The sequence below is a fragment of the Pyrgilauda ruficollis genome, unplaced genomic scaffold, assembly GCF_017590135.1.
Source record: "Pyrgilauda ruficollis isolate IOZ18807 unplaced genomic scaffold, ASM1759013v1 scaffold37, whole genome shotgun sequence".
NCBI classification, from domain to species: domain Eukaryota; kingdom Metazoa; phylum Chordata; class Aves; order Passeriformes; family Passeridae; genus Pyrgilauda; species Pyrgilauda ruficollis.
The window spans coordinates 9,054,101-9,073,949 of NW_024525156.1; the positions used below are offsets into that span (position 1 = coordinate 9,054,101).

Consider the following 19,849-nt stretch of genomic DNA (forward strand, 5'->3'; position numbering starts at 1 on the left):
CCCCCCCCGGCCCTCTTCCATACATCCTTGCATTTGAGATGTAACACCCTCTGAAGCAACACTGTGATACAAGGTTGATTTATTTCAGAATGGAATGTCTTTGGTGCATACCCTTACCCTATGACTGCAGAGTATGAAACCTCCACAGTTTCTGAGCCATGTCTAGAGCTGTCTCCAGTCCTCAAGTATTTGTGTTTTGATCTTTCAAAATCAAGTCCGTGGAATAAATTGTATTTTCCAAGTGAAGCTGCTTCTGTTTGTGCTGTGTTCCACTGGTAGCTTTGGACCATGCAGTGAACCATAAAGTCCTTCAGCAGAACACAACGGCTTCCGTATGAACAATGGTAAATTCTTCCCTTGTGCCGGCACCCACCCATGGCCCAATGGCACTCACTGAGCAGGGCAGGAACAAAAAGCTGGTTGCAGGGTAGAAACAGGCCTTCCCATGAAGTCTTGGGTGAATTCTGTGTGGTTACATTTTTAGACACTCAGCTACCATTGAGTTAGCAATTATTTGGAAATCTGCCGTGAAAGCTGATCTTGCACTAATTTACTGGTTTTGAAAACAAGAATTTTGGAGGGCTTTTGTTTGGGTTTTTTTTTTTTTTTTTGTCCTATCCTTATGAAGAGTATTCTGCAGTTTTTTTGTACACGTTTGTGCACAAATCCCAGGTCTTGAATTAGGTGCATAGGTTTAAGTGTAGTGTCCATGGCTGCAATGTAAATTTAATGGGTAACATCTAGTTCTTCAAATAAGAACACTGGATGATCTTCAAATACATAATGAAGAGTATAATAACCATTATTCAAGGCCTTTCCTTTATTCATACAAGGGCAGTAAAGGCAAGCCATTTTGAGGTACGCCAGAGAAGTATGGAGACTGATTTCTAACTAAAGAAAGATACACAGGAATGACTTGGGTTGCTGCTTCTGTGTCAATCAGGAATGAAAAGAATGAGGTAAAAACCAGAGAAATCAAAGAAATTCCTGAAAGCATTATAGACTTGATAATAGAAACCATATGCAGCGTAATGGGGGTTTCATGCATTAGTAGGAAATACTTTCAAGATTAAAAAAATATGCAGGGGGAAGAAGGGGGGAAACCTCATGCGGAATGGAAAGGACTTTAAAGTCTTCCTTACAGTATCTTGTATCTCACAGTTCTCTTCCCTAAACATGATGCCACCTAAGCTTCTTACTTCAAGATGGAGAAATGTGATTAATATAAAAATGTATCTATTGGTTATTTGGTATGACAATTCATAAGTTTAAGATAGAAATAGATTGATAGCAATGTGATTTCTCAAACATGAAAGATTCCTTACTTGCCAGAATCTGAAAAGAAATCCTTTGACTTTCGTCTGCACACCAATAAATGTAAAGAGATACTGATTTGTAACACATGTGGAATGGTCAGGTTTTGCCTGGGAGCAAGATGTGTAGTAATTCTCTCTTAAGTACAGTTAATGGAACTTAACTCTGAGGAAACAGTTTTATTAATAAAAACCTTGTGTCTTAGGATATAAATCATAATCTGATCTCTTTTGATGTGTTTGGTATTGTCTTCTGCAGAATAGGAATGAAGTAGTCTGTGTGGTTGCCTGACTTGGGTATATACTGCCAAGTACCCCACCAGTGTGATAGCACTGGGAAAGCCACATGCTTTTTAGTCACATGTTGCATAGTTTAGATTTTAGCCTGGTAAGTGGTGCCACAGATGATTATGATCTGCTGATCCAAGGTTTTTTTCTTTTTAACATTTAGGAATTTGAACATCTTTTCAAAAGATTTGATTTTGTGTACACTGCCTTAGCAGTTGTTCAGAGCATCATGACCTGGTACTTCATGTAAACTATAGGACTGATGACAGGATCTTCTTCATTTTGATTAGAGACTTACTGTCCTTACAAAGGATACAACACTGAATGTATAATGAGACTGGGCCTTAGTTACCAACCTTGCTGGATGATGTCATGATGGTGATTGTAATACTACTGATGCCTTGGCATGAAGAGTATATGAATGCACTGTTGAAGCATAATCTTTTCCTTCAGGCAAAAGCCTAGTAGCTATAATGACAGTTTCCCAAGAATTAATTTTAATGACAGAAATCTATGCCATCATGACGTTCTGTGACAAATGGAAGCTAGTTCTGTACAAGTAGTGAATTCAGGGGGCTGCTGGCTATCTCCTGTTTCAATAGTCTTTAAATACTCAGTGCGATGCAAAACATAACCCCTGCAGAAGGACAGAATCTCGTTATAGTTTTTGAACTTATTTTCTGCTATTACTGTTTTCCTTGTGTGATTGGATGGTGATGGAGGGGCTCATATTCAAAATTACATCTTGATGAGATGAACTAATTTAGGATGAAGTAGATGGTCACTACTACTACAGGATAGTGGGATCCTGTAGATCTGCATCTGCTAGACAAATTTAAGATGATTGCTGAACTATGGAGAAGAAATGAACCAAATTTAGACAAAACAAAGCATGGATCAACAATGGTAGAATTGATGCAAGTTTCTCTCATCTTCCTACCCTAGAAAAACACATGCCAAACATGCACAAATCAAGATGTATAAAACAGTGAAAACCCAATTACAAACATAGTCAACATGGAAGAGTTACACCATGAGAAATGCTTTGGTATGTGCTTGTCTGAGATAGACTGAAGCCAGAGAATTGCTACATCAGCTTCCTGTAATCATCCTTCCTCAAGGCAGTGAAGCGCGTCATTAGCGGAGAATGAAAACAAAAACAAAAACAGGGTAGAGGTGGTATAAAATTAAGTGTCTGGAAAAGGACAGGGTGAAACCTGTCACCACTGGATGAGGTGTTCAGATTATTTCTACGTTTTCCTTTCATATGCGAAGTTTCCAGTAACGCAAAGTTGCTGTATTTTGGCCAGTGCTGGTAAGTTCATGATTGACTTTTGCAGCTAGCTGTGCAGATCTGGTGGAAGAAGGCAAATTCAGTGAGATCTGAGGTGGTGAAAACCGTCCTTATGGGTTTCTTGCTGTCACCAGAAAAACTTCAGCAAATGGGGAAGATGTGCTAGCTGCTCTAAATGTTTCCTAAGTAGATGTGCTGAGAGAGTGGGGCTCATTTTCCTCCAGCAGCATCACTCAGCCCTGCATGTAAACCCTGCACCAGTGAAAGTATATTTTGCACTGAGAATAGCTGGTGTCACTGAAGAGAGAGTGAAAGATGCATGTTGGCCCTTGCTTTTCTTTTCAGATCTACAGGCCTTGCAAAGCAAGGGAGACAGTAGTTCTCCAGAGGATAAAATTCAAAAGCAGGACAGATTTTCCAGGCTCTTCCATTACACACTTTGCTTGAGATGTAGGAGAGTACTGCTGGTTTGCAGCTTTATTTCGCTTGGAGCTTTCACTAGGAGCTTGTGAGGATTCTGTAGGGTACCTTAGTGCTCAGGATAGCCCCTGAGCCTGTAATTCAAATGCTTAAATTAGCAGAACAAAGCAAATGTGGAAATGTTGAAACCCTTTCGTTATTTGCAGTCCACACATGCTCTATGTAACTCCAGCAATCATAGCTAAGAGCTTTCTGATAGCCCTAGAATGCTGCATGTCGGATGTGAGAGTTCAAGGAGAGTGACAAGCTGTCCTTGAAGATATCTTTTTTTTCTGAAGGATCTGGTATAACTCACGGGTGAGAATTTTAGTAAGAGGAATTTATACATTCTCTGCTTCTGTATGCTGTTCCCTTTTCTCATTTCCTACCCTCGGAGATCTTCATCTGGAAAAAAACCATCCTCCAGTGAAGAGGTACCAGCAGAAACCTTTTTAGCTGCTTGTAGCCGTCTGATGTTCCACCAGTATTGTGCATTTTTATGATTTATTCAGTGCTAGTTTCCCTAGTGATATCTAGAGGAACATTCAGCTTTCTGCATAGTGGCCCATCCTTTCCATCCAGTTGCCTTGAACGGATGACATTACCTTAATGAATAATACTTTTAGAGCCAAGCTAAATAAGGGCACCATGTGCACTGAAATATGATAGTTCACTGGAGTGCACTCTTTTCCTGTTCGTGTAATAGTGAGTAGAAGCCTCAACAGAGCTCAAGAAAACTAATATTACAGTATATTTTTATAAGCACTAGAATGATTATTAGGTCACTGAAAGTTCAGCTGTCATCCTGTTCTGTGGATGAGTCAGTAACTGACAGATTCATGAAGAAATTATTGGTGCTGCTAGCAATAGGAATGTGGCACTCCTTATGTTGTCTCATTCCCGACTGAACAGCACACTGTGCTGACAGTCCACTGGGCCACAGTGTATTGAAAGTGGCCTTCAGTGCTGAGGCACTTTCTGTTGCCAAGGGTTCAAACTGGACTGCAAATCACCTACCGGTGTCTTTGCCAACACCTCTTGGAGCGTCACTGTTACCAAGACATTATGAGAAGAGCAAACATATCAGCCAGCAGATGACAAATGCTTGAAGCAGGATAAATATTGTGTCTTTAAATACTTGCCATGTGTGTTCTGAGTCGGAGTTGATATATGGAGTATGGTGTTGAGGGAAATGAGCTGGCATTGCATGCTCTCCCACAGCCATTGACCCTGTGAGGAACATCCGAGTGCCTCACCATCTGAAACACAGAGGTGATAGAGAATGAAGGAAATTCTGCACTGACAGATTTGTGGTTCAGAAAAAAAATGTCTGTCCAGGAGTTTCTGTGGAACAATGACAGTAAATTTACAGACTGAAGATAGAAATATTTATCTCAGCAGCTTTTATTTCCTTTCTACTTAAAAATCAAGTTCTTTGGCACGTTTTCTCCTGACTGAAGAAGCTCTTTTAAATGCTCTTATTAGAAACTGCATTCTAACCTGTGGGGATATACCATATTTCTCTGTCCATATTTGTAAATGTATCCCATTAAAAAGTTTTGTTGTCTTGTAACTAATTTTTAATCTAGCTTTGGCTCTGTGCCCTTCCTTGCCATGTTACCATAGCTCACTTATCTATATTTAAATTAAATTATCATGGTGGCTATGTAGCCATTTCCCTTGCTTATCCTTTCTGCAAGTCCATATTTTCATCCACAAACTAGCTCAGCCTATTTCAGGGAACACCTTGATAATCACACAGTAACAAGCAGTGTGTGCATTAGCAGACATGCAGAACACAGGAAGATCTATGCCATCAGCTTAATTCCAGTGTGCTGGCATTCGTATGTAATGCTCAGAGGTACGAGTCCATACCCACTTCTTGTAAAACTTTAATTTTAAACTCTATAACTCATGCTACCAGACCCCAACGGTTTGCATGCATATGGCTCCCAAATCTAGCTGTTCACTAAAGAGAGATCGTATCAACATGAGAACTTGGTCTTAAACAAAGTTTAATGCAAATCCTGTAACAATATGGAAAACTTGGAGCTCTGCCAGCTGAAAGCATTCAACAACATTCAACTTCTTACCAGCTGAAGAAATATTAATGTGATTTCCTCTGCTGAGTGAAAAGGGAGAGAATTTTCCTTTTTACACATTGTTTTAGTCTTAAACAAAAGTGGCTCTTGACTAAAAAAAAATTCCACCAGCAAACCCAGCCCTTCTGTGATAGCTTGAATTGTGTCTTATTTTCAAGAAGAACTAGATTTGTTTGATCCTGTAGACAATTAAATTGCTGCAAGCTCATAATTAGACTGCATTAGTGAGTTGAAAAACCATCCAGAACACAGTTTTAGGGGAAAGATTTGCTATTATAAAAGACAAAGCTTGTCTGTCAAGCTGTGGCTGTGCTGTGTTGCATATTGCATAAAGGCCAGTATCTGTCACAGTCATACTGGCCCGGGCTTCTTTTATAGAGAAGCTTTATTTGGATCCACTTCTAATTGCTCTAGATTTTAATTGTGTCTAAATAAAACATAACATCTCTAAATGATGGAGATGACAACGTGATTTCTGTGAACACTGAGTATGATGCCATCAAGGTGAGGACCATGTTCAGGCCAAGTGAGTTCATGAAGACAGATATATATGTCTTTTATCCTGAAAGACAAGTTTGTAGCTACAGGGTGAAGACACAACATAGCCTTTGGTCTCTGTGGAGGGTACCCAAGCAGGGGGCCAGGGATTGAAGGGTATTGATTTAGATCATCTGCTGTGCATTGTGCTCCCAAACACCCTCTCAAAGGACATTCTTTGCATTAGTATTACAGCTAGTCATCTCAGTTAGTTGAACCTGTACGCAGGGAAAACTTACAGTGTTGATAGAGCCAAAATAATAGATAAATATAAAGTTTATTCACAGCCTGATCTCCGCCCACAAGCCTTTTCAAGTTTTGAATACTAATGCTTGTTTCAAGTATGCAGAAGTTTTGTGCATTGGAATGAAAATCTGGAGTCCTCTCTAGTCCCAAACCTCCTTTTTAACATCCTTGGAATTTGACTGTGGGTCTGCTACGTGGTCCTCAGCATTTTAAGGTTTTTTTTCCTAAGCTTTAGGTTCCTGGCTTGAATCTCTTGCCTGTCTCACCCTGCTGTCTTAGGAAACCTCACCTCTGAGCAGCCTTAGGGATTCCTCCTGGGAAGGAGCTCCTCTGGTCTTAAAGCAAACAAAATCAGAGTGTCCAAGGGAGCCTTCTGGGCTGTCTTGCAAAGAGTGTCTTTGGTGAGACTGCATCCATGGTTGGAAGTCAGTCATCGGCTGCTCACTAGTGATGTTCCTTGACTCCCTGCTCTGGAAAGAAGACCAGAGAGGTTACTTAATTATTACAAATGCCTGTTTTATCCTTATCTTTTATCTAGCCACATGATTCTGGTCCCCTGATCTAATTAGCTAGGGAGATAGTTAAATATAACTTCATGTATCTAGGCGCATTTAGCTATTTGTGGTTAAATCTGCTCACGGTTCCTAAGAGACTGTATTTCAAAGTTACAGAGTCACAGCCAGGAATACCTTCATATGAAATAAAAAAATACAGAGAGTTCATCTTAACTAAAACAGTGGAATATCTTTTTATCTTAGCAATACACCTCACAGCTTACAATCAATTTAAAGCCTTTCATGGAAACAAGGAGTCATCTTTCTGTGTTCTGTCACTAAGGACTAGCAAGTAACTGAATTGTACAGAAGAAATGGGATTTCCACTGTTCATGTAGATAACTTTGGACTGCATGAGGAAAATAGTTGCTCTTTGTTCTGTAACAAACAACAGATCATCAGTAAGCTGAATTTAAATGATTTAAATAATTTTTAATCAATAAATCATAGTAAAAATTCCTTGTCTGTGGAATAATTTCTAATAAAGACAGTATGTGGTAGTTGTTGAGAATATATGGTCAGAATTGCCAAAAAGAAGATTTTGTTGACAAGAAAGGGAAAACAAGGATAACAGAGGTCCATTCATTAGTTGTTTTAAGTGTTTAGAACCAGAATAAAATAAATTGCCTTTTAACGGTCCTAAAATGAACATCGAAGAATTTCCTTTTTTATATTGTGCTTTGAACATTTAAGGATATTACTTGCATGGGTCATATGCCACATAAAAGAGAGCTACTGTTCAAGTGGATGCTCATATAAACAATAAGAGTGGACCTATGAAAGGGAGAAATGAGCACATTGGTTTTGTGCAGTGTAAAGAAGCGAATGATTATTTTCAGACTAGGTAAGACATAACCATTGAGTGATTACTTAAATGTGACTCATTCTGCCTTGGGGCAAGGAGAGGAAATATCTTGACTTCTCTTGAGGTATCTTTCAGTCTTGTGGTTTATGTGATCAGGGACATGGTGAACCTTTGGAGTGAGCTAGTTCTTGAGAGCAGAGAAATTAGTTCAGTTGAAACAAAATCCTTCCCACGTCTCCTGATTTATGGGCAGTGTGTGTGAGCTCTGTTAATTTTGAGATCCAAAGATGAACTCTCTGCTAAGATGCTTTATGGACATGGTATATTTTGTAAATAAATACACAAATAAGGCTTTTCTAAAGTTGGCAAGAGGCTGTTTGGTTTATTGATGATGAACAGCATAGGTTGTTAAATGAAGATTTCTCATAGTACTTTTGACAGAGTTCTTTAAATGGACTGTAAGTTTAAGGCTGTTCTTCAAAATGGGGCTGATGTGCAAGAAGAGGAGTGAAGCTTACAAAAATGATTGAGGCTTTTCAGGTCATAACTTTTATTACAAGACAGTGATAAGTAATCATGTGTGTATGTTTGAAAATTTTACTCTTCAAGCCCAGAATGAAGTTTTGTGACTGCATCTGAGGAGAGTTGCATACTTCTGATTGATATGACACTAGGATGCCTTTTGTTACTTAATCTTTAGGCTGCAGAAGTGTTTGCTGGGTTGTTCCACAAATGGGTGGAGAAGGCTATTCACATATTTTCAACACATGGTGACTGAAACTTAATGGTGCAATAACTGTAGCTTAGAAAGTGATATAACTTCTAAAGAAATCCTTGGTGTATTCAAAATGCTTTTGAATAAACATAATATTTAGCTGAACAAATATCTTTGTGCATGCAGGTGGGCATGCCGTTGAAGTTCCTGGCTCAATACCAGGGGCTATATCCATGCTACTTTGGACTATGTGTTTGAAATCAATCACTCAATCACTCAATCAATCAATCAATCAATCTTTTCCTACCTGAGAGCAGCCTAAGAGGTGTTTAGTTTCCACATGTGCTTACTGGAAATAGTGTGCTCTCAAGAAGCACTTGCACATTTTGCCTGTGTTTTTCTGTTTAATGTACCGGATTCTTGGCTAGTTGCCCATGTCTCGGTATTATTAGAGATAAGAGAATGCTCACCTTCATTTAGTTGCTAATTGTTAGATTATTCAGCAACGTATGGATGTCAAGTCATGCACAGCAGTGTGTTGGCACTTTTTAAAGTGAACCTTTCCAAGAGGGAGGCATGTTTAGGAGCAGAACTGGAGTGGTGGGCTTGATTCTGGTTTTATTCGTGTTGATCAGTGAGTGATTTGAATCTAATTGAGTTGCACTAATAAAGTCAGAGCTGTGAGCTACTAGAATTTCACTGTAATTTGGATGGTTGAGTGGGCAGCACTGATTGGGATTGATGTATATATATATATATATATATATATATATATATAATATATATGCATATAATATATAAAATGCTTGTGTTTGTAATCATAATACAAAAGCATTTACCAGAACAGTAAATCCCAGTGTTCTGTCATCTGTCTGCTTTTCTGCCTGTCTTTCTCCTTGCTTCCTTTGAGAAACCAGTGGCAGGTTAATTTGAATAGTATCGATGTTGAAGGTGAGTTTTCTACTGCCTGAAGAGGAAGAAGCATTATCTTTTCAATCTGTGCAAGGTAAGTGTGTGCAGCAGTGAAGTTTTCATGTTGAGAAGATAGGTCAGAAAACAATATGCCTTAGGTTAGAATTCTTTTGGTTGGAAACAAAATCCTTGGCATTGGGTCTTATTAATATTAATAAGCTCATGTAAACTGACACAAAGTACTGCAAAATGGAATTTTTTTTTTTTTTTTTCCCAGCTCATGGGCCTGTACATGAGAAAGAGCACACCTAGTAATTATGGCAGTGAGGAAGAGGAGTGTGCCCTAGATAAACTGCAAGCGTGTGCTGCTGTGCAGTAGCATGGACTAGGGTAGGTGGGGAGTGTGTAGAGTGTAGACACAGGCAGTGCCCTCTTCTCTGCGGGAGATCTCTGCGTGGGAGCTATTGAATGAGGCTTGTGGGTTAGAGTGGTTGTGGGGATTTCACTGCTTGTCCTGGGTTTGAGGTAGCACCCTGAATCAGAGCTGCCTTCAGCTGTGTTTTGATGGTTAATCTGGTTTTGTTAAAACTGTTCACAAGTAACCCAACCAAGCCTGTTTCATCAGCTGCCTTATGGAGTTCTGTCGGGCAAGCAACAGGTAAGCAAGATGAAGGGCTAAAATGACATGTTGGAACTTCATTTACAGGCTGATAAATCCTAGAAAACAGTTTTTGTATGTAAGTATTATATTCATGCTGATGTATGAATATAATAAACTCCTTAAACTCCTCAGAGCTGGTCTGATTTGTCATAGAGAAATATCTCACAGATATCAGTCAGATGTGGTTGACACAATTAGTCACTTTTACAGAAACCTTTTCTACTGAACAGAGAGGCCAAGGAAAATAAACATGAATTTTAAAATCAACACTCAAATTTGTGTTTCAGGACTGGAGTATGTTTTTGAGACTACTATCTGCAACATTCTCTGCTATGAGGACAAGCTGAGAAAGCTGGGGTTGTTCATGCTGGAGAAGAGAAAGCTACAGGGAGACCTTAGAGCAGCCTTTCTGTACCTGAAGTGGCCTATAAGAAAGCAGGAGAGGGGCTTTTTACAAGGAAATGTAGGGATAGGACAAGGGCGAATGGCTTTAAACTAAAAGGGTAGATTTAGATTAGATTTTAGGAAGGAATTCTTTGCTGTGAGGGACGTGAGGCACTGGAACAGGTTGCCCACAGAAGCTGTGCATGTCCCAGCCCTTGGTCAAGTAGAAGGTGTCCTTGCCCATGGCAGGGGATTTGGAACCAGATCATCTTTAAGGTCTCTTCCGATTCAAACCATTCTATCGTAATAACATTTCCATTTTCTACTGTAAAGTAACTATCCACTTAATAAAGAGTACAATTCATTAGAGTTTCTAGGTTTAAGACCTAAATGATGCAATATGACACAAAACGTATGGACTAATTAGTGTTAATTAACGAAAGACATATATAACATGGACAGTCAGGATGCAAACCCTTGTTCTTGCTGACTTCAGCTGGGGTATTAGTCTTGTCTCCTATAAAACATATTCAGCAGAATATTATCTTGTTTTGCTTGGGTCGGGCTCAGCCTCTACTGATAGAGCTGTCTGCTCTGTGCTATACAAAGTACCAACTGGCAAGGGAATGTCTCTGGTCTGAGCCCTCACCAAGGTGTTGAAAGCTCAGATTCAAGCCTAAAATCAGCAGGGGAGAATTGAAACATGCTCTTTTATAGAAAGTGACTCTATTTAAGCAAGGGGCAGCTAAATTTTCACCAGTTCGACTGTGAAAGTTTATATAAAAATGCCATAAATTCCAGTCTTTTGGGAGACTGTTAGAGGTTTTTATCATGTAGTTCTAGTATAAAGAAAATGTCTTTGTTTGAATTCATAATTAAATATGTACTCCTTATGCTGTTTTGCAGTATTTTATTTGTAGGAGTTACTGGGAAGATGTTCAAGTCCCCAACTGCCAATTAAATGCCTGTCATGAATCTTACCCACAGAGCTGGTCCCATTTTACTTTACATTAAAGACAAAAACATAATGCGAGCATTTAAAATTTACATTACAGCCTGTGATTTTTTTTCTTATTTGAGAACTAATCCCATCTAGATATTAGATAGATACCAATGAGTGGTAGATACTTCCACCCCAAGGGTGCAGGTATGACAGCTGACCTGAACCACCAGCTCCACGGGGTGGGCTGGCTTCATGCTCTCCCATGTTTGTTTTGTTTTTCTTCTGGCTGGGCTCCTTTCCTCACAGCTCAGTGAACTGAATCACCTCACACAAGGCTCAGCTAAGAGCCAGACCAGCTACAAGGGAAGAAGAGCTGGCAGTGCTGTCCCACTTGACAGCAAACTATTTAATTTGGCTTAGCTGGATAGCCTAAATGCACCTTCATTCCAATATTGTAAAGATTTTTAATGTTATTCATCTAAGCATGCTTTTCATCTAAACCCACACTTGTAAGATGATTCATCTTGTGACTAGAACATGGAAACATCACATTATGAAATTTAAAAAATAATTGTACTTTAAACCCAATTGTGAAGTCTTCCAATAAAATGTATTTGTTTTAAAATATAGTAAGTGAATTACTTCAGTCATGAAGGGCTAAATGTGCCCAAACACCACTGTATGTCTTGCAAGGGAGTTCCAGTATGGGAAATCAGAACTGAGTGAACTCAGACTGTGACCTTTAATGACCATCTGCCGCTTTTGCATCCATTATTTTGTGTAAATGAAGACTGACTCAAATATTAAGCTTGCTTTGAATTTTCCTTTCTTTTTTTCCCCCCCTTTTTAGTCTTTTAAAGTAGTTTCCTGTTAAAGCAAGCAATAACCCTTATGGTTTATCATGCAATCCTTTTGTTTACATCTGAGTGAAGATTGATGTGTAAAAGTCAGGTGTGAGTAAACTGGTGTGGTGAGTAAAGGGAGCTTCTGTCCATTTGACGCTTTGATGTCTTGGCCAGGAGCCGGATCATTCAAGGGATATTGTGATCTTGGTGTTGCAAGAGTTACAGAAGGCTCACTAAATTCTTATTTTATGTTGTCTTTTGATTTGAATAATTAAAATAGTGAGTGGGTTGTTATTATAAAACTGTTATGTTGAACTGGAAACTTGGGTTCAGACTTTCAAGTTTCTTAGTGTTTGCTTAATGCTGGTTCGAGGGAGTTTGGGGGGATTTCCATCAGTTTCATCAGTTTTAATTAAGGGGCATTTTAATTACTAATACATATTTATGATCTCTTCAAAGGAGTTGTGGGGTTTTTGTTTCGGGTTTTTTTTTTTTTTTTTGTTTAATATAAGAGTCACTTATAGTTTGCGTCAAAAGATAAAGAGTATTTTAGCTTAATGGCTTCATCTGTAATTCTTGATTCCCACTACAAAACAGGTCGTTCCGACTACAGGCTGTACTCCTTGATAGAATTAGTTCAGTGAAGCAGCAATCAAAACATGTTGCACATAACAAATTGCTACACCAGTGCTGGTTTAAGAAATCCTTTTTATCGTAAACAGGAACTTAGCACTTTTTCTGAAATGTCTTATCCTGTGGAAAGCTGCTCAGCATAATTTATGATTTCTCACTTAGGGTATTTATGAAACAGCAGCTGTAAATCTGCACTTCATTTTGTACAGGGGTTTTGTATTTATGTCTACTGTGTCAGCCATTTGGCTGCAGGAAAACAGTGCCACTTGCTCAAGGGAGGGGAAGTTAGCTCTGTTAGCACAACATGAGACAGTTTGTCAGGACAGCAAGGTAAGTGTACTGTCTTGTGTAAAACTGTGTTTTATGAGGTGAGCCCAGCAATCATATTGTCTTTTCATGCAGTAACTCATTGGACACTTCCTGCCTACCAAAACTCCGGGAGAAGTCTTTTCTACCATGTCCTGAGGCAATGCAGTAAAAAGAAAGGCCTATTGATGGGATTTTTGAGAAACAAACTGCAAGTAAATGCATTTTCTGATTTTATCTGGAAGTGGAGAATAGTTGGACCAACCTCATCCATCAGATCTACAGCTTTCTGCTTGTTTATATTGCAGCCATAAAAGTGGGAGCCTGTCCGTCATGCATTTGGTAGCTTTAGAAGTGCAGGACTTAGCTCTGTTCACAGCAGCACCATAAGCCGCGTTCATGAGGAAGCTCTGTGGGAGCTAATTTTATCCTTCTGAGAATTTTAACTACCTCCTATAGAATTTCACATGCATTTTGCCCTACTGCTTCCAGTAGCATGGACACCAGTATGTTATACTTCTCTGTGCTCCGTAGTTCTGCCTTCCACCTGCATGCTTCAGTACCAGTTTCAGTGTTGCTTTGCCTGGAGTAAGTGTTCTTGTTCCATTCTTTTCAATTGAACTAAATTGAATTGAATAAAAGCAACATATTAAAAAAATCAATGGTAGTCATACCAGCTTTATCTTTTGTTATAAAACTTTTTTTTTTTGCACACACAGCTTTTCAGAAATGCTTGTAAAATCTAACAGACCCTCTTTAGTCTTAAATAACTGAGTAATCACCAAATGGCAACATGAGAGATGACAGTAATGATGGAGATTCTGCTGCCTTACATTTGCACACTTCTACATATGTATGGCACTACAGAGACTGAATCCATCCTACAGGTGTTAATGGGTTCCTTCAGCACAGATAGTCAGCATAAATGCAGGTTAAAGCATACCAGTGTTCTCTCTGTTAAAGGGAGCAGGACACTGACCCCTATTTTCTAGTGGATTTGCTTCTGTAAAGCAGACTCACACTGAGTGAAAGAATGAAGCTTCTATAAACTGTGATGTCCACTCAGATAACAAGTGTATGGCTAGGATGTCATCCCTGGTATAAATACTAAAAGTGGTCAAGGGGAACAGACTGAAAAAAAAGCAGGTTTTGACTTGAAGTTGTGTTCTTACAAAGCTTCCTGACCTGACCGCCCCTGGGCAATGCCACGTGGCTTCTTGGTGGGGAAGCTTCCCAGCACTGGGGTGTGAGGAGTGGTGCCTGAGAGCTTACCCAATGGTCCTGCTGGGGAACCTGCACAACTGTGCTGCTGCATCAGAACTTGCTTTCTTCTCCCTCTGCCTGTGAATTTTTTGCTTATCTACACTTCTGGTGCTGCTGGGATGAGTCTGTGATGCACTAATGGTTTTGAGTTCTCTCAAGAGAGAAGAGCTGCATGGCAGCACAGGGCTCAGCAATCTGCAGAAACCATGCAAGCAGCCCCACAAGCACACAAAAAGTTAGCCCACGCTGTGCTTTGGTAGCCACATGACCACCAGCACCTGGTGTAGCTGGTGTTAAAGCCAGGCAGCGTGCCTTGGTGCTTGCCTTGTTCTTGTGCAAGCCTGTGCCTGATGAGGCCTTGGAGCACTCCAGCTCCTTACCTGCATTAGCATGTCTGATTGAAAAGCTGTTTGTTAAAGAGACTCCAGTAGGTATAAAAGCTGCTGCCTCTGAGAGTAAGAAAGGTGACTTTTTGAGAAGAACTTCTTCAGACAGGGAAGAAGCTGTATGAATTTTGATCTGAAACTCAAGTGCTAGTAATACATAATCACAGCAAAAATTTAATCTGAATGTTAGCAGCTCCCTCTGCTCTTTTGCGAGGACAAACCTTTCTTTCTAAATCTCAACAAAGCAAGCTTTTAATGTGGGTCAAATGGAAATCCTGTTTATTAAAAAGCTGCTAAAGACAACTAGATTTTTAATTTCAATGGAAGAGGCTTCTCTGTGACCCTTAAAGGCACGCCAGTGGACTCTTCCAGCACATGCTTCAGTAAACAACAAATGAATCACTGAGGTGCTCTAACAAGGATTGATGTGTCCACCCAATTAGAGGGATATAAAGAGCTCTCCCTTGAAATTCTGGGTTCATTTAGGTTGCTCTGCTATTTCCGCAGTCTAGCGCTGAGGCATTGCTTCAGGGGTATTGTTGGCCTCAACAACTGGCTTGTGTGCGTTGTCCTAGCTAACAAGTACATTTTTTGTACAGATATTTCTCCTATGAAGTACTCTAGCAGAGAAATAAAAAAAAAAATAATGCTGAAGGTCGAAGACAAATCCTAATATCTCTTTAAGCTAAGAGCAAAATCTCCAAGTTTAGCAATGCCACTAATGTGATTGATAAGACTCGTTAATCACCTGTTTTCAGGGGCTTGCAATTTCTTAACTTTAAATCGGTTTAGTTTTCTTTTTGTCTAAAATATGTGCAGTTTTAGAAGGTGAGAAGGTGCAGTGCACGTTGTTTGGTGCGAGTAATGCAACTGGTCAGATGAAGCAATGCATGGAAAATTCATTAAGTATTCTGAGGCCGTTTCCTCTTTCTCTTGGAACAATGTTTCTACTTTCCATTTCAACTGTACATGTAACTTGTACTGCTTCAGAAGTTTCTTACATCATCTTAAAAGAAAGTTAAAAATTAAAACCTTTTTTCAAATTTCTATTTCAGATAAAGAGCCAAATTTTTTGTACAGAATAACACATAAAGTAGCCTAAAGAAGGATGTCATGCACATCAAGAAGAAAGCAAAGATGAGAGTATGTTTTGTTTTTCAACTGGCTGCTACCTCAACAATTGTGGAGCACTTCAAGACTGCACAGGGTATCTTGCAGATGTTATTTAAGGATTCCCTCTGATTAAATGTGGTGGCAATTTACAATTCTCTTACCATGCTTCTAGGAAAAGAGTATCATGTTATTGCATCTGAAGATTACTACATATTGACACCTGAAATTTCCTTTCCTAGACTGCAGATGAAACCCTGACTTTTTGTTGAACTGCCTTGGCTAAGCAACAAATCATTACAAACCATCTGGTTAAGATATTCAAGTAACTGTTAAAGAAGATGCATTAACTCCTACTTTTTTGTTGCTTCTTTTTATCCCTTCATCGTGAGCTGGAGATTGTAACTTAGCTATGGTTAGCAGGTATTTGAATGCAGTTACAGTGACGTGCCTGGGTTTGATGATATTTTGAAGCCTTGATTCATCATCTGTGAAGGCCCTTGCACCGAGGCCTAGTGCTCTGAAACACATCATTGTTACATAAAAGATTTTGCTCATTTTCAAATGTAGTGTTGCGGTTCTTGCCAAGTATCTTAAGAAGCAAACTCAAATCCCTAAATGAAGCCTTGACATCTACCATTGGTGGAGAAAGTCACGTTCGACAGTACTCCTAATTACCCACTGAAGATAATTAGCTGACCATTTTTGGACATGTTTATCATAACTCAGATATGACAGCAATGAAAATGATCTGAAGATTTCTTTGAAGCAAAGTAAAAATGAGAAATGTGAGTTAGAAACAAGTTCTCTGAGTTACTGCCTCTCCTCTTTGTATAGCCAGAATCCTAAATACCAGGTGTTCAGTGAAGCTGAGCATATTTAAAAAAGTTTTAGATAATGAAAATTGATTTAAGCCAACTTTACTGGAGCCAGTTACTTTAAATTTGGGCTTGTGCTGTCTTTTAAGCCCAAGATTTTAACCTTCCTAGATTATCTTTTGCAAATTCCTGATTTTTCATACACAACAAGACTTTATTTTATTAATAGATCGTCTGTGTTGGGAATTGTTTGCTCTCTATTTCCACTATTTATGTAATCAAGTCACTGAACTACTGTGAAAATTCAGTATCAGGCAGCTGTGGTGCAGCTGTGTATGTGCCTTATGTCACTGGCCTTTGTGTCCGTAAACCTAAAAGCTGCTGCCTGGCCATTCCTCTGCTTGAAAAATCTTTCTGTTTGCCAGGTCCTTCAGGACATAAAAGAAATGACACGTTTTCTTAAAACTGAGGCACGCACGTGTCTGTGTATGTCTGTGTGTCTGTGTGTGTCTGTGTGTGTGTGAGTATTTCCCATTAGACTTAAAAAAATAAAAAAAGCAGCACAGTGAAAATATCCTGGAATTACTTCAAAAAATATTTCCTTACAGTAGTGAGTGAGAGCTCTTTATTTAAAATAACCTTAATAGCATTAAATACTAGAGTGAATGGAAAAACAGATGAACCATGTGCTTGTGTTTAATCCATTGCTGTCTGCCAATATGTGTGTTTTTTTGCAGTACTGGAGATTGTTTCACCTCTGTTTCTCTTGGGCAACTGCTTTGGGACTGGACCAGCATAATGGACAATTCTTCACTAGCTCAGATAATGGAAAAGAAAAAAACACAGAAGAGAAAGGCTTGATAGAGAGAAGTTTGATTGTACAAAACTCCATGGTTTTAACTCCTGTTCAGTACCAAACCCAATCTAGCTGTTTCCAGGACCTCGTGAATCTTTGCAAGGCAGCAAGCAGGCACAAGCACTTATTCTTGTTCTCAATGGAGTTTGGAATGCAGACCAAAATTTGTTTGTATGAAACAAGGATTGCCTTGCTACCTTGAACAGTTTGCTTCCTCTTTTATCTTTTTTCCTTTTGAGACCCTCCATCTCCCAGTTTCCAAACCAAAAGAAGGTAGGTTAGACTGTACTCACCCAGGGGCTCTCAGGCTAGAACTTCATCTCTTCTTGTGCCTTAACAGAGTGCTTTTCCTGTATCTGGGGCTTCTGTGTTTCTGCTCTGTGGACATTGCCCTTACAATTTGTCACAATTGTCCTATTCCTTATCACAGCTACAGCTTCTTTCAAATACATTTTATTGTGCTGAACCCTCTGTAGTGAACTATTGGCACCGGCATCTCTGCCTTAAGAATCCCTCTTGTGCCATTTCCTCAGCCTTCTCCCAAATCCTGCATGTCTTTGGATCTTAGGGCTTTTCTTGCAGTCAATTCCCATCTTAGTTTTACTTATTTTCCTCCCACATGCTGCAAGGTAGTTTCAGACCCCTGATTGACCATGGGCTTCCCTTTGTGCTCATCTGTTTCTCCTTCATCCCCTCTCCCTGTGTTCACTCCTGCCTGGATGCAGATTAGGTGAGAGACTGCCTGGTGCTGCCAAGGCTCACGGGAAATATACTTCCAATAGACATTGCAAAGCTTGCCAAAACCTTGCGCCAGGGCACACGATAGTTTATTCTGGCAGGCTGTATGGTCACCAGGCTGCCAGCTGGCAGTGATTCTTTTGTGTATTTGCAGCATCTCAAAAAATACTGGTCCTTCCTTACTTTTGGTTTATTTTAAATCCTCTCTTGCATGTCTTAAATTTTATGGGATCATCTTTTCTGTTGTGGGCTATAGGAATGGGTGGAGCCCAGGAGGTACACGCTAAGTGCACAAGTGCAGCACATCCGTGAGCAAGGAGCTCCTGCTGTTCCTTGACCATCAGCCCTGTCTTCAGCTGCCCTGAGCTGAAAGCCTCTCATGGGTTAAGAAATTCTCTGTGATACTTTACACCCCCACAACCTCCCCCAACAAGTGGGAGGTGCAAATGAGTACCTCAAAGCAGAAGTCTCTATATCTGGATTACTTCCTTTGCTGGAGAAAATAATTACTTTTAGCTGGCAACTACATTCATTTGGATACAGAGAAAATATCCTGTGTGCTTGGTATGTTGGAAGTAGTGAATAATTGAGGCATGTAGAATGGAAAGAACTTACATAACACAGTTTCACAGACCTGTGGAGAGACCTGAATTTGCTCAGCCCTTCTCTGCTGCATGAAGCTCTCTAGTTTTTACCTTGCAAATACTGATTAAACACAGAAAGTGAATCAGACCAGCCATCTCTTGATAGCTTCTAAATCAGTTATGATCTTTTCCCAATGTCATTGCTTAGGATGTTTAATGAGCATTTTCAGCTATGACTTTTGCATATTGCCTTTTGGATTATGTTCTTATACATGAATGACTTCACCCATATCACCAAATCCTAATTATTTTCCTTTCCATTCCTGGAACACCTCATGGCTACCACTGTCAACACTGAGTAATAAAGAGTTTTCCTGCAGTCACCTCAGACCACTCACTGTAAACAGCTTCTATTTGCATCCATTTGACTCTTTAAAGGCTTACTATTCTACTCTGTTGGTGCACACAAAAAGAAGAATATATAAGATGGAGATGTCTGAATAAAGTTCTTTTTTTGTCATGACAACATGGCTTATTCCTTTAAAATAATACTGATTAAATGTGCCCATGTCACTGTTGTACTTTTAAAATTTTAATTTTCTTTATTGAAGACACAAGAAGGCTGAATCACTTAAAATTGCAAACTTTTTTAGAACTATGTCACAACTACTGGGATGGTCTCTGGGATGATCTTCCATACTGCTTCTCTCACTTGCAGATTCCTTACCAGAATACTGATTAATTCCCTTGCCAGTTTTACTGGGTGGGTGCAGACCACCTGCTGTTTATACTTTCCATTTATGTAAGCTTCATTTTTGACATGCTGATCAGAGGATGACAGTTGCTTGCTTGAGAAGCTGTGAAAATATTTATCAAATAATGCTGTGGCTCTGATGTTCTTGTGTGTAAAGCACCTTTATCCTAACACAGGTGGATTAGAGTAAGTTACTGCATTTCTTAAAATAAATTCAGGATGGAAGTCATAGGGTTGACTGTGTATGTGAGGCGTTACTTTCTTTTTCATTCAGATCATTGTGCTGAATCTGTGTTGCTGCAATAAAAGTCCAGTGCACTCCTGTGAGAAAACCCTTCTTAAT

The 19,849-nt window shown here is 39.4% G+C and overlaps 1 protein-coding gene across 2 annotated transcripts in view; it reads left to right on the forward strand.

Annotated features, from left to right (window-relative positions):
• The window catches only part of BASP1 (brain abundant membrane attached signal protein 1), a 50,965-nt gene that overhangs the window by 3,116 nt on the left and 28,000 nt on the right, over positions 1 to 19,849 (forward strand). The window contains exon 1 of one of the 2 annotated variants that reach the window (XM_041476019.1): positions 2,784 to 2,916. The exons of the other annotated variant lie outside the window; for it this stretch is intronic. The gene's annotated coding sequence lies outside the window, so the exon portion shown is untranslated. Of the gene's footprint in view, positions 1 to 2,783; positions 2,917 to 19,849 lie in introns of those variants that run through there. 2 annotated transcript variants of the gene reach the window in all.